Here is a 9,398-nt window from a genome sequence, read left to right as displayed (position 1 = left end):
CATTATCAAGCCGTGGCCTTTCAGAGGATGGGGTTTAGACTTTATTGGACAAATTCATCCGTATTCCTCAAAGGGGCATCGGTTCGTATTGGTGGCAAGCGATTATTTCACTAAATGGTCTGAAGCAGTACCTCTCAAGAACATGACACATACGGAGGTGATTAAATTCATAACCGAGCACATTATTCATAGATTCGGCATTCCTCAAACATTGACTACAGATCAAGGCTCCTCTTTCATGTCACACCAAGTTATAGAATTTGTCGAATCTTATAACATAAAATTGCTCAATTCCTCTCCATATTATGCCCAAGCCAATGGACAAGCTGAGTCTAGCAATAAAATTTTAATTAAGCTCATCAAGAAGAATATTGAGGATAATCCAAGGAGATGGCATGAGTTATTGTCTGAAGCTTTGTGGGCACATAGGATCTCAAGGCATGGTGCTATGAAGGTGACTCCATATGAGCTAGTATACGGTCAAGAGGCTGTTTTACCGGTGCAAGTGAATTTGAATGCTTTGAGAATAGCCAAACAAAATGATTTATCGGCAGTAGACTTTTATAACTTGATGATGGACAATATTGATGAGGTTGCCGATAAACGTTTGGCTGCTTTGAGGGCCATAGAGAGGGACAAGTTGAGGGTAGCAAGGGCTTACAATAAGAAGGTTAAGTTGAAGAATTTTCAAGTTGGCGATCTCGTCTGGAAAGTAATTCTCCCGATTGGTTCAAGAGACAGAAAATTCGGAAAGTGGTCTCCAAGTTGGGAAGGTCCTTTTAGAATTGCAAGAATAGTTCCCGGAAACTCTTATTTGGTGGAATCCGTACAAGGGGCACTGTTACCTCGAGCTCTCAATGGCAAGTACTTGAAGAAATATCACCCAAGTGTGTGGCAAGAAGCCTAAGTGGGCAATGGCCGATATATGACGATCGCCCTTAGCACAAACATGGCCGATACCTGATTATCGTCCTGAGGAAAATAAATGGCCGATGGAGTATTGACATCGTCCTTAGAACAAACACAATACAAGTTATTTTTCAGCGCACAAGCTTTGCCGAAAAACAGGGGGGCATGTGTTGACACCAGATTTTGGCATGGTCACGAATCCGGGTTCGTATGCAAAAGTTAGAGGTAACACTTCGCGGGCCAGCCCTAAGTGAGAAAGTATTCGGCCTTTGCCGGCTGAATGAAACCTTGCCGGGGTAAAACCTTGCCGATGTGAGCGCTTGCCGGCGTGGAAATCTTGCCGAGGGAGAAACCTTGCCGAGGAGGAACTCTTGCCGGGGTAGAAACCTTGCTGAGGAGGAACTCTTGCCGGGGTAGAAACCTTGCCGAGCTAGGGAGGAACCCTTGCCGGTGTAAAAACCTTGTCGGGGTGAAACCTTGTCGGTGCGGAAATCTTACCCGGGTGGAAGGCCTGTCGGGTGGAGGTTGTGATAGTCAAGCCGACGAGAAGCTGAAGATGGGCTCAGAAGCTAATTCAGACGATCTTGGATGGAGAAATGTCTTACACGGAAGTTGTGCGTCTCGTCGAAACGATCGATTTTGATATAAAAATCGTTCCAATCCGAGTTCGTATGCAAAAGTTAGAGTTATTGGAGTGCAGCTCTGTCACGAGATGAGATGTGGCGCGCCCCACCAGACATAGGTCTGATGGGTAGCGCAAGCAAACAGGTGTTCTGCGTGACCGTTTTGCCCCAGAAGATGGCCTCAAATCGAAAAACGTTCAACATGAAAGTTGTTTGTCTCGTCGAAACGGTCAAGATTGCTTTTGGGCTCGTTTCCATCCGAGATCGTTTACCACCACAAAAAGAATCCGCAAGGTGCAGCCAGTTTAAACCGAACAGTTTTGGAAAGTTCGGACAAAACCAATCCGAATTTGACTAGGGTTTTGAACGTGAATCCAAGCCTTTTCCTTGCAAGGGAAGTCCAGCCGCCTCTTATATACCTAGGGGTGACGGCCGATTGAACAACACACAATCGAACAAATCAATATACTACTTTTTCATCTACGTTTTATCTCTCCACCGTTTTTCTCTCTCGTTCTTCGCTGTTCTTCGTGTTTGAGAGCTGCGAATCCCGAGGCTCTAGGGGCGAGCGAATCGACCTAGGGCAGCCCATAGCCGCCGCAATCCCTGATGGGGTCCCTCCCGGGTGCGCGGGGTTTCGGGTCTGCAAAAGCGCCCGCCGACTGTCTTGCGTATCGCGCTGTCGGTCGGGTCTCCTTCGACGTGAGCTGCGGTGCATCACCCCCGGCGTCGAGGGTACACGTGACATGTTCGTGTGTCAACAGCTTTATTCTTGTAATTGTGTGAAGTGGCGATTGTAAGCCAACTATGTATCTTTTTCCCTCATGTATTACATGGGTTGTGTGAAGATTACCTCACTTGCGACATTGCTTTCAATGCATTTATGCCTCTAAGTCGTTCTTCGACATGTGGGAGATATAGCCGCATCGAGGGCGTTACAAGTTGGTAATCAGAGCCTTCCCCGACCTTAGGAGGCCCCTGCTTGATCGAATCGCTAGCGTTGTTGAGTCTAGAAAAAATGTTTTGAGTCTTTTAGGTTTATATATATCGGAGAGTAGGATTCTTTTTACTCCTCAGTCTCTTCGTCGCTCTGGTGAGGCATCCTGATGTATAGTTTTGACTTTTCTCTCCTCAAATTTCACTAAAAAAATTTAGGATCACGCGGGTATCTTGGAATCGTTCCGATGGCTTTGTGACGAGAACATTGTTCTTGGTGCCTCCTGACATTTAGGGGTTGTGGCAGTGTCCCGGGGATTTGAGCTCCGAGGTGTTGTCGTCACAATTTTATCGTTGCAATTCTAGAATACCTGAGTTTCGCCGATATCGAAAATCTCTTTTATGTAGTTGTTGGTGAGATAACCTCGACGCCACCTAGTACTGGGGCGGGAGTTCGGGAGTATTGCCATAACTCGTATAACGGATGCTTTTCGAAGGTTGAGGTAAATGATTTCCGAAGGTTTCTTGGTTATGTGTTGAAGGATGGATACAGCTGGATGTAGGTTTTGCTAGTTTTGGGTGAGATATTATGCTTCCCCTGTATCCCCAACACCTGATTGCATAACCGGAAAGTTTCGGGAGTTTTTAAGTGGGAATTCAAGTAGCTCGTAGGATATCTTTCCGACAGATGTATGATATGAAATTGGGGTTCGACGTCTAGTGGTCCGCCTTTCCACGGTTTGTTTTACAGTGGTCTCATTGTGTCTTAAAGAGTCCTTGGCTATGCTGACTCGGGGACGCTTCGTATGTCATGTGCACTGCCTTGTACATGATGGTGCTGTATGATCGAGCCCGTGTAGGCCCCACCACAAAAACTTCGGACGAAATCTCTATCATATGTTTGTTCTGGCTTATTTTGCAAGTCAATCCTTTGTTTTGCTTTTGAGTTGTGGTATTCGAGTTGCTTCAATGTCAAGTGTTGATTCCATACCTTTCCTAAGCTATGTTCTCATACTCCTATGGGAATATCAATCCTTCATGATACTTGAGATTGTCATGTCAATTCTTTTCAACCGGCGTGTCTCTCTTCAAGTGGATCCGTTCATTTCAACATCCGCAAGATCAACTCAAAGTCTTCTCAACGTTGTTTGTTTCATCCGTCCTAAGTTGTCTTTGTTTTCCCACCCTCCCACCCTTTTTCTTCAAGGACTAAGATTTCTTTATCAAGTATCTATCTTATGATTATGAAGTCTCTCCATTCTTTTACGTCAATGTCCTTACCCGGCGATTCTCATGAAGATTCTATCGAAGCTTCAAGATCATCATTCATCATTGGTTTTTCTTCTCTGGTGGAACCAATTCAAGCTTGGTTGATCATATCCTTTCCTCGTTTCAAATGCTTTCTCATGCCGGTGCACCTCTTAATCATTCCCCACTTGCTATTCTTTCATTCCGGAGTGCTAAAGATATCTCAGAAGATTCGTGTTTCCACTCTTAATCCATTCAAGCTATTTTGAGGATGTTATCTCATTCAAGCCTTTTAATTCAACCGGTGCGATCTCTCTTCAAAATCATTCCAAAGGTGTTTCTTTTGAGTGGGCCCTAACCCACAGGTCTTTCCCCGGGATCTTACCTGACTCTTCTTATTTTCTCGGACCTATCCTCAAATTTATTTTCGAAGTTTGACGTAAGAATGAATTATCATCAGTCAAATGTCTTTCTCCAAGATCTTTCAAATTCTTTTCATCGTTGGCTCAATCTCTTCGCTTTTGATTCTTCTGGAGCGTCTAAATAATTCATGGTGGTGTTTCTCGTCGTCATTCTCAGATTGGAAGACCGAAGAAGATTTTTCTCTCAATCTTGCTCCATTCTCTTCAAGATTCGTGATTCTAGCTTGTTGCCATCCTCTCATAATTGTTTTTTATTGTGGGAATTCTTTTCACCCATCAGGAGCAATTCAGGAGTCTTTTCAGTTTGATTTTCCGGAGCCCGTCATCTTAGAATTATTCATTCCAGCTTTCAGCTCTCATTCTCCAAACCTTACCGGTGCATCATTCAAGTATATTCTCTAATCAGTTCATGATCTCTTCGTTCTCTTGTATCTAAACTCTCTCATGTATCTCCGTTCATTTGCTAATTCTTACCGGTGATTCACCCCTTTACCTCGTTCGTTTTCAATTCTTACGGTGGTTCCTTCAAGATCTCTTCCTTGGTTATCATATCAATTCTTTCGTTCTTTCAAATTCTATTGGTGGTTCGTTGAAGACCTTCCCAAGTTTGCGCTATAACTATCTTAATCCTTTCAACAAGAATAAGTAGTTTGCCAAATCCGTTTGCTTGTCATCAATTTGAATTGGTGAAGGATAAGCATAATGTAATTCTTATTCTTGTTTCATCGAGTTTATTCAATTTCTTTTTTCGGAGTGGTTCATCATATCACATTCTCAGTTCGAGATGCTTTATCTTTTCTTTTCCCGGAGTTCCAAGCTCTCATCATCACGGAGATCCATCTAAATCATTACAAGGTTTCACTTTATGTTTTCAACTTCTCTTTCTTTTCGTTATCCTTTTTGTTACCGGAGTTCTTCATCAAGGTTCTACATGAGGGTTCATCAAGGATTTAATTTCCTTCTCGAAGTGTTCATTGAGATTCTTTTCAAACAAGCTCAATTGTTCTTCATCTTGCATTCCGGAGTGCAATTCTTTTTTACTTTATCTTTTGAGGTGGTGTTATGTCATTCCTGATAATTTTCCTTTGTGTTTCATGATTCACAAGTTATCAAGAATGAGGTATTTTAAACCCATCGATCTCTTCATTGGAGTTATCTTGGGTTATATTTCACCTAAATCCTTCCCTAAGGATTGTTGCTATCTATGGTGCTCATAAATGACCCAAGTTCTTCATTTATCCTCCCGGTGAAATAATTTCTCGTCTCCTTGTCATATAAAATCCAATCAAATCTTTTCCGTGAGTGGCAAGTTGTCTCCTCATAATGTTGAGATGCCTTCTATATGCCCATATCAAGCTTATCCTTTTCGTTGTTGGTTTTCCAACAATTCCGTTTAACCTTTCTCCTAAAGATGCTTTTCAAGCTCATTTGAGATAGAAGATGCTGTTCTTCTTCTCCGTTCTTTTGTTCCGACGATCCAACTTCTATTCTTTCATTTCGGAGGCATTGTGATATTGCTTCTTTCAACCATCATCTCGTTTAATCAAAGATCATGTTCTTTCTTGTGATTATCCATTTAACCGGAGTGTGTGCCCGCTGCTCAAGTTCTTTCATTTTACCAAATCTTTCATCTCGTTTCAACTGGAGTGCTTGCATGTACTTCTTATCCATTGCACCCTTTTCTTATGTTTTTCAACCTACAAGGTTCTAGTAATGTTCCTTGTTCCTCTTTTCTAACGGAGTGTTTTCAACTTCATTCATCTTCGTTGTATTCTTTCTTTCGATTTGTTCAACCTCTCAAGGTTCTTTGGTTTCACTCGATTGTCAAGAAGCAACTTAGTTTTACCTCTTCTCTTTCTCTTATGTTTTCCCTCCGGTGCCATTCTAGATATCGGGACGAGATCCTCTCGTAGTGGTGGAGTGTTGTAACGCCCCGAGACCGATGCGCCAGGTGTTTTCCAGCTATTCGTTGTCGTTGCCATGTCATTTTCTTGCGTGTTGCATCTTATCATGTCATCATGTGCATTGCATCATCATGTTTTCAAAGCTTGCATTCGTCCGGGGTATTTCAGTTCTCCCCGTTGTCCGTTCTGAGCCCAGACACACTTGCACGCGCCCGCGGCATGTCCGAAATAGTATTTTATAAGTGACCGGAAAATGTTCTCGGAATGGGATGAAAGTTGGTGTGTGATAGTGTAGATAGTCTTATTATAGTGTAGATAGACCGCCTGTCAAGTTTCATCGCATTCGGAGTTCATTTGATAGCCCAGCCGTTAAACTATAGCGGCATTATAGCCGGTCTAACGTCGAACGTTTTCGGTCTCCGAAAACAGTCGCCGGGTCTCTCTCTCCCCTCTTCTCTCAGTCCAAACTGCTCTCCACAGTCGTCCTAGGCCCATGCCTACCCCTCTTTGCACAATGCATCGGACCTCCCCTCGCGCGCGTCCGGCAGTTGTCCCGAACCCGACCCGGGCAGTCATCACCCGTTGGGTCCGGATCATCCCCTAACGTCTACAAAACATCTCCGTTTTGTTAATTGGGCTCCCTAACTATTTTATTCGCGACCGTCCAATTACGATCGTAGGGATAAGGTAGCCCCTAACCTAATCCACCTGATGTATATATATTGTCCAACCCTAAATTTAAGGGGAGCTGTCCCATCCACCCGGGACGAGGATCCTCTGCCGTTCGGCAGGGTGCCGTTCGACCACTGACTGATGGACCCATCGGGAAACAGGCCCACATGGCAGCGCCACAACGGCAGGAGCCGCAGGTCAGGGGAGCCGCTTCCATCCACCCGTGTCTGCCGTTGCCACTGTTCTCTCGGGATCCATCCTGATCCAGCAGCCGATCCAGCCAACCACCAGCTCCTCCCATCGATCCAACCCACAGCCAACCTCTCCCTTCCTCGTTTTCAACATCAGATCAACCAGAGCCCCGCCACCTCCAGCTGATCTCCAGTTCCGCTCCACATCGTCCCCAACTCAGGTCATGGCTCTGCCCCGCTCACTGTTTCTCCTTCCCTTCTTCTTCTGTTCCCGCTGGTTCCCTCTCACATGCTTAGGTAACCCACAGAAGGTCGCCGCCGGCATGAACGCCGCCTCCTCAAGCTCTCCGCCCGGCGCCTTCTTCTGCTTCGATCCAGCTCCGTCCTCCGCGCCGAACAAGGTCTGCATCGCCGCGCGCCTGCATCCGTGAGGGAGACGATGTCGATGCCAAGTCCTTGGTTCCTCTGCAATGTACGCCCATCCCTGACCGATCCTGCAGAGACGTCGCCCGTCTTCTTCATTCACAACGAGCACGGCTGTTGTACTGCTCGTGCGCGTCAAGTTCCTCTTCCTCGAGCCGTCCCGTCCGTGGCCTCCCGCGAGCCGCCGTCCAGGACCCCGACAGGTCGCGACACTCGCCGGAGTTGGAGTCTCGCAGGTCGCGGCCCCTCGCCCCTCCAATCCAGCGACCCCTCTTCGTGGTTCCCCACTGTCTCTAACCTCTCTCTCTCTCTCTGCACCTTGGACAGTGCCATGGATATGGAGTCCCGCACCCGAGCTCCGCCCGCCACCGTTGCCCGGAACCGACGCCGGACGACTCGACCCGCCCGTTCCAGCCGGTTCCCCTCGATCCCATCGCCAGGACCCTTGTCGTTGTCTTCTCCATTGCCTTGTTCTGTTGTTGTTTCTGTTTTCTTCAGGAACGAGAACCGCAGCAGTTCGCCCGCTCGTCTCGCTCGTGCGTTGACTGAGCGCGGGGCTAGTAGGCCCAGCTACGCGCCTAGCAGCCAGATCCGGCCTGCCCTGCCTCCTCCACAAACTGGGCTTGGCCCATGGGTGAGGCACAACCCCAGCGCCCACCTTTTTTCCCCTGATGTTGGGCCAGTTCTTGTTTCGGCCCGTAATGGATTTTTTTTTCAGATCTGGTGATTTTGTCTTTTTTTCAGAGAGTGCAGTTTTTCAGAAAAGTCCTTCATATTCATGCATTTAATATCTCCACAACCGTGCATCGGTTTAAAACAAACTTAATATGAATCTTGCTTATAATTTCATCTAGTTTCATAATATGCTGCTCTCATCCATGTTTAAAATGTTTAAAATGTTGTTTGGTTAAATGTGCTCCTATGCCAGGTTAAAATGATTTAATTCATAACTAAATAACCATAGCTCCAAACTTAACAAACTTTAGATGTAAACGGGGTAGAAAATGCCTAGTTTAACATGGTGGCATCTCTTTGCATGTTTAACAATTCTAAAATATGGTTTATGGCAGAACAGTACCAAACCTAATATATGCATATGGGGTTTTACCGGAATTTTTGTTCGTTGTTTCCGGCCTCATTTAAACTTGCCTAGATAGGTAGTTTTACTTTGCTTCACCCTCTTGCCATGTTTAACAACATTTAATATTGTTGGGTACATAAACAAGATCGAACTAAATAAGTCATGTGGTGTTTCATCAATATGCAACTCCGTTGCATATTGAGCTCCACTTAACTTGTAGTATTGTTTGTGCACTTTGCCATGCCATGCCTCATTAAACCGGACATGCATCATACTTGATTGTGCATCATGCGATGTTTATGTGATGTTTTTTCACTATGTGTTTGCTTCTTTCCGGTGTTGCTTCTTCGGGTTAGTTCCGATAACGTCGCGTTTGTGAGGATCCGTTCGACTACGTCCGTTTGTCTTCTTCATGGACTCGTTCTTCTTCCTTGCGGGATTTCAGGCAAGATGACCATACCCTCTAAATCACTTCTATCTTTGCTTGCTAGTTTCTCGCTCTTTTGCTATGCCTATGCTGCGATACCTACCACTTGCTTATCTTGCTTCCCATATTGTTAACCCAAGCCTCTAACCCACCTTGTCCTAGCAAACTGTTGTTTGGCTATGTTACCGCTTTGCTCAGCCCCTCTTATAGTGTTGTTAGTTGCAGGTGAAGATTGGAGTTTGTTCCATGTTGGAACATGGATTTTTGTTGGGATATCACAATATCTCTGATTTAATTAATGCATCTATATACTTGGTAAAGGGTGGAAGGCTCGGCCTTATGCCTGGTGTTTTGTTCCACTCTTGCCGCCCTAGTTTCCATCATACCGGTGTTATGTTCCTTGATTTTGCGTTCCTTACACGGTTGGGTTATAATGGGAACCCCTTGACAGTTCGCCTTGAATAAAACTCCTCCAGCAAGGCCCAACATTGGTTTTACCATTTGCCACCTAGCCTTTTCTTTCCCTTGGGTTCTGCAGACTCAAGGGTCATCTTTATTTAAC

The 9,398-nt window shown here is 45.3% G+C and overlaps 1 long non-coding RNA gene across 1 annotated transcript; it reads left to right on the top strand.

Annotated features, from left to right (window-relative positions):
- Positions 1-6,979: 6,979 nt before the first annotated feature.
- Positions 6,980-8,813, top strand: LOC119288740. Its single transcript, XR_005141265.1, has 3 exons — positions 6,980-7,126; positions 7,214-7,962; positions 8,766-8,813. It is a non-coding gene; the product is annotated as an uncharacterized LOC119288740 (long non-coding RNA).
- Positions 8,814-9,398: the final 585 nt, after the last annotated feature.

The sequence above is a fragment of the Triticum dicoccoides genome, chromosome 4A, assembly GCF_002162155.2.
Source record: "Triticum dicoccoides isolate Atlit2015 ecotype Zavitan chromosome 4A, WEW_v2.0, whole genome shotgun sequence".
NCBI classification, from domain to species: Eukaryota; Viridiplantae; Streptophyta; class Magnoliopsida; order Poales; family Poaceae; genus Triticum; species Triticum dicoccoides.
This window is presented reverse-complemented; position numbering and strand designations above follow the sequence as displayed.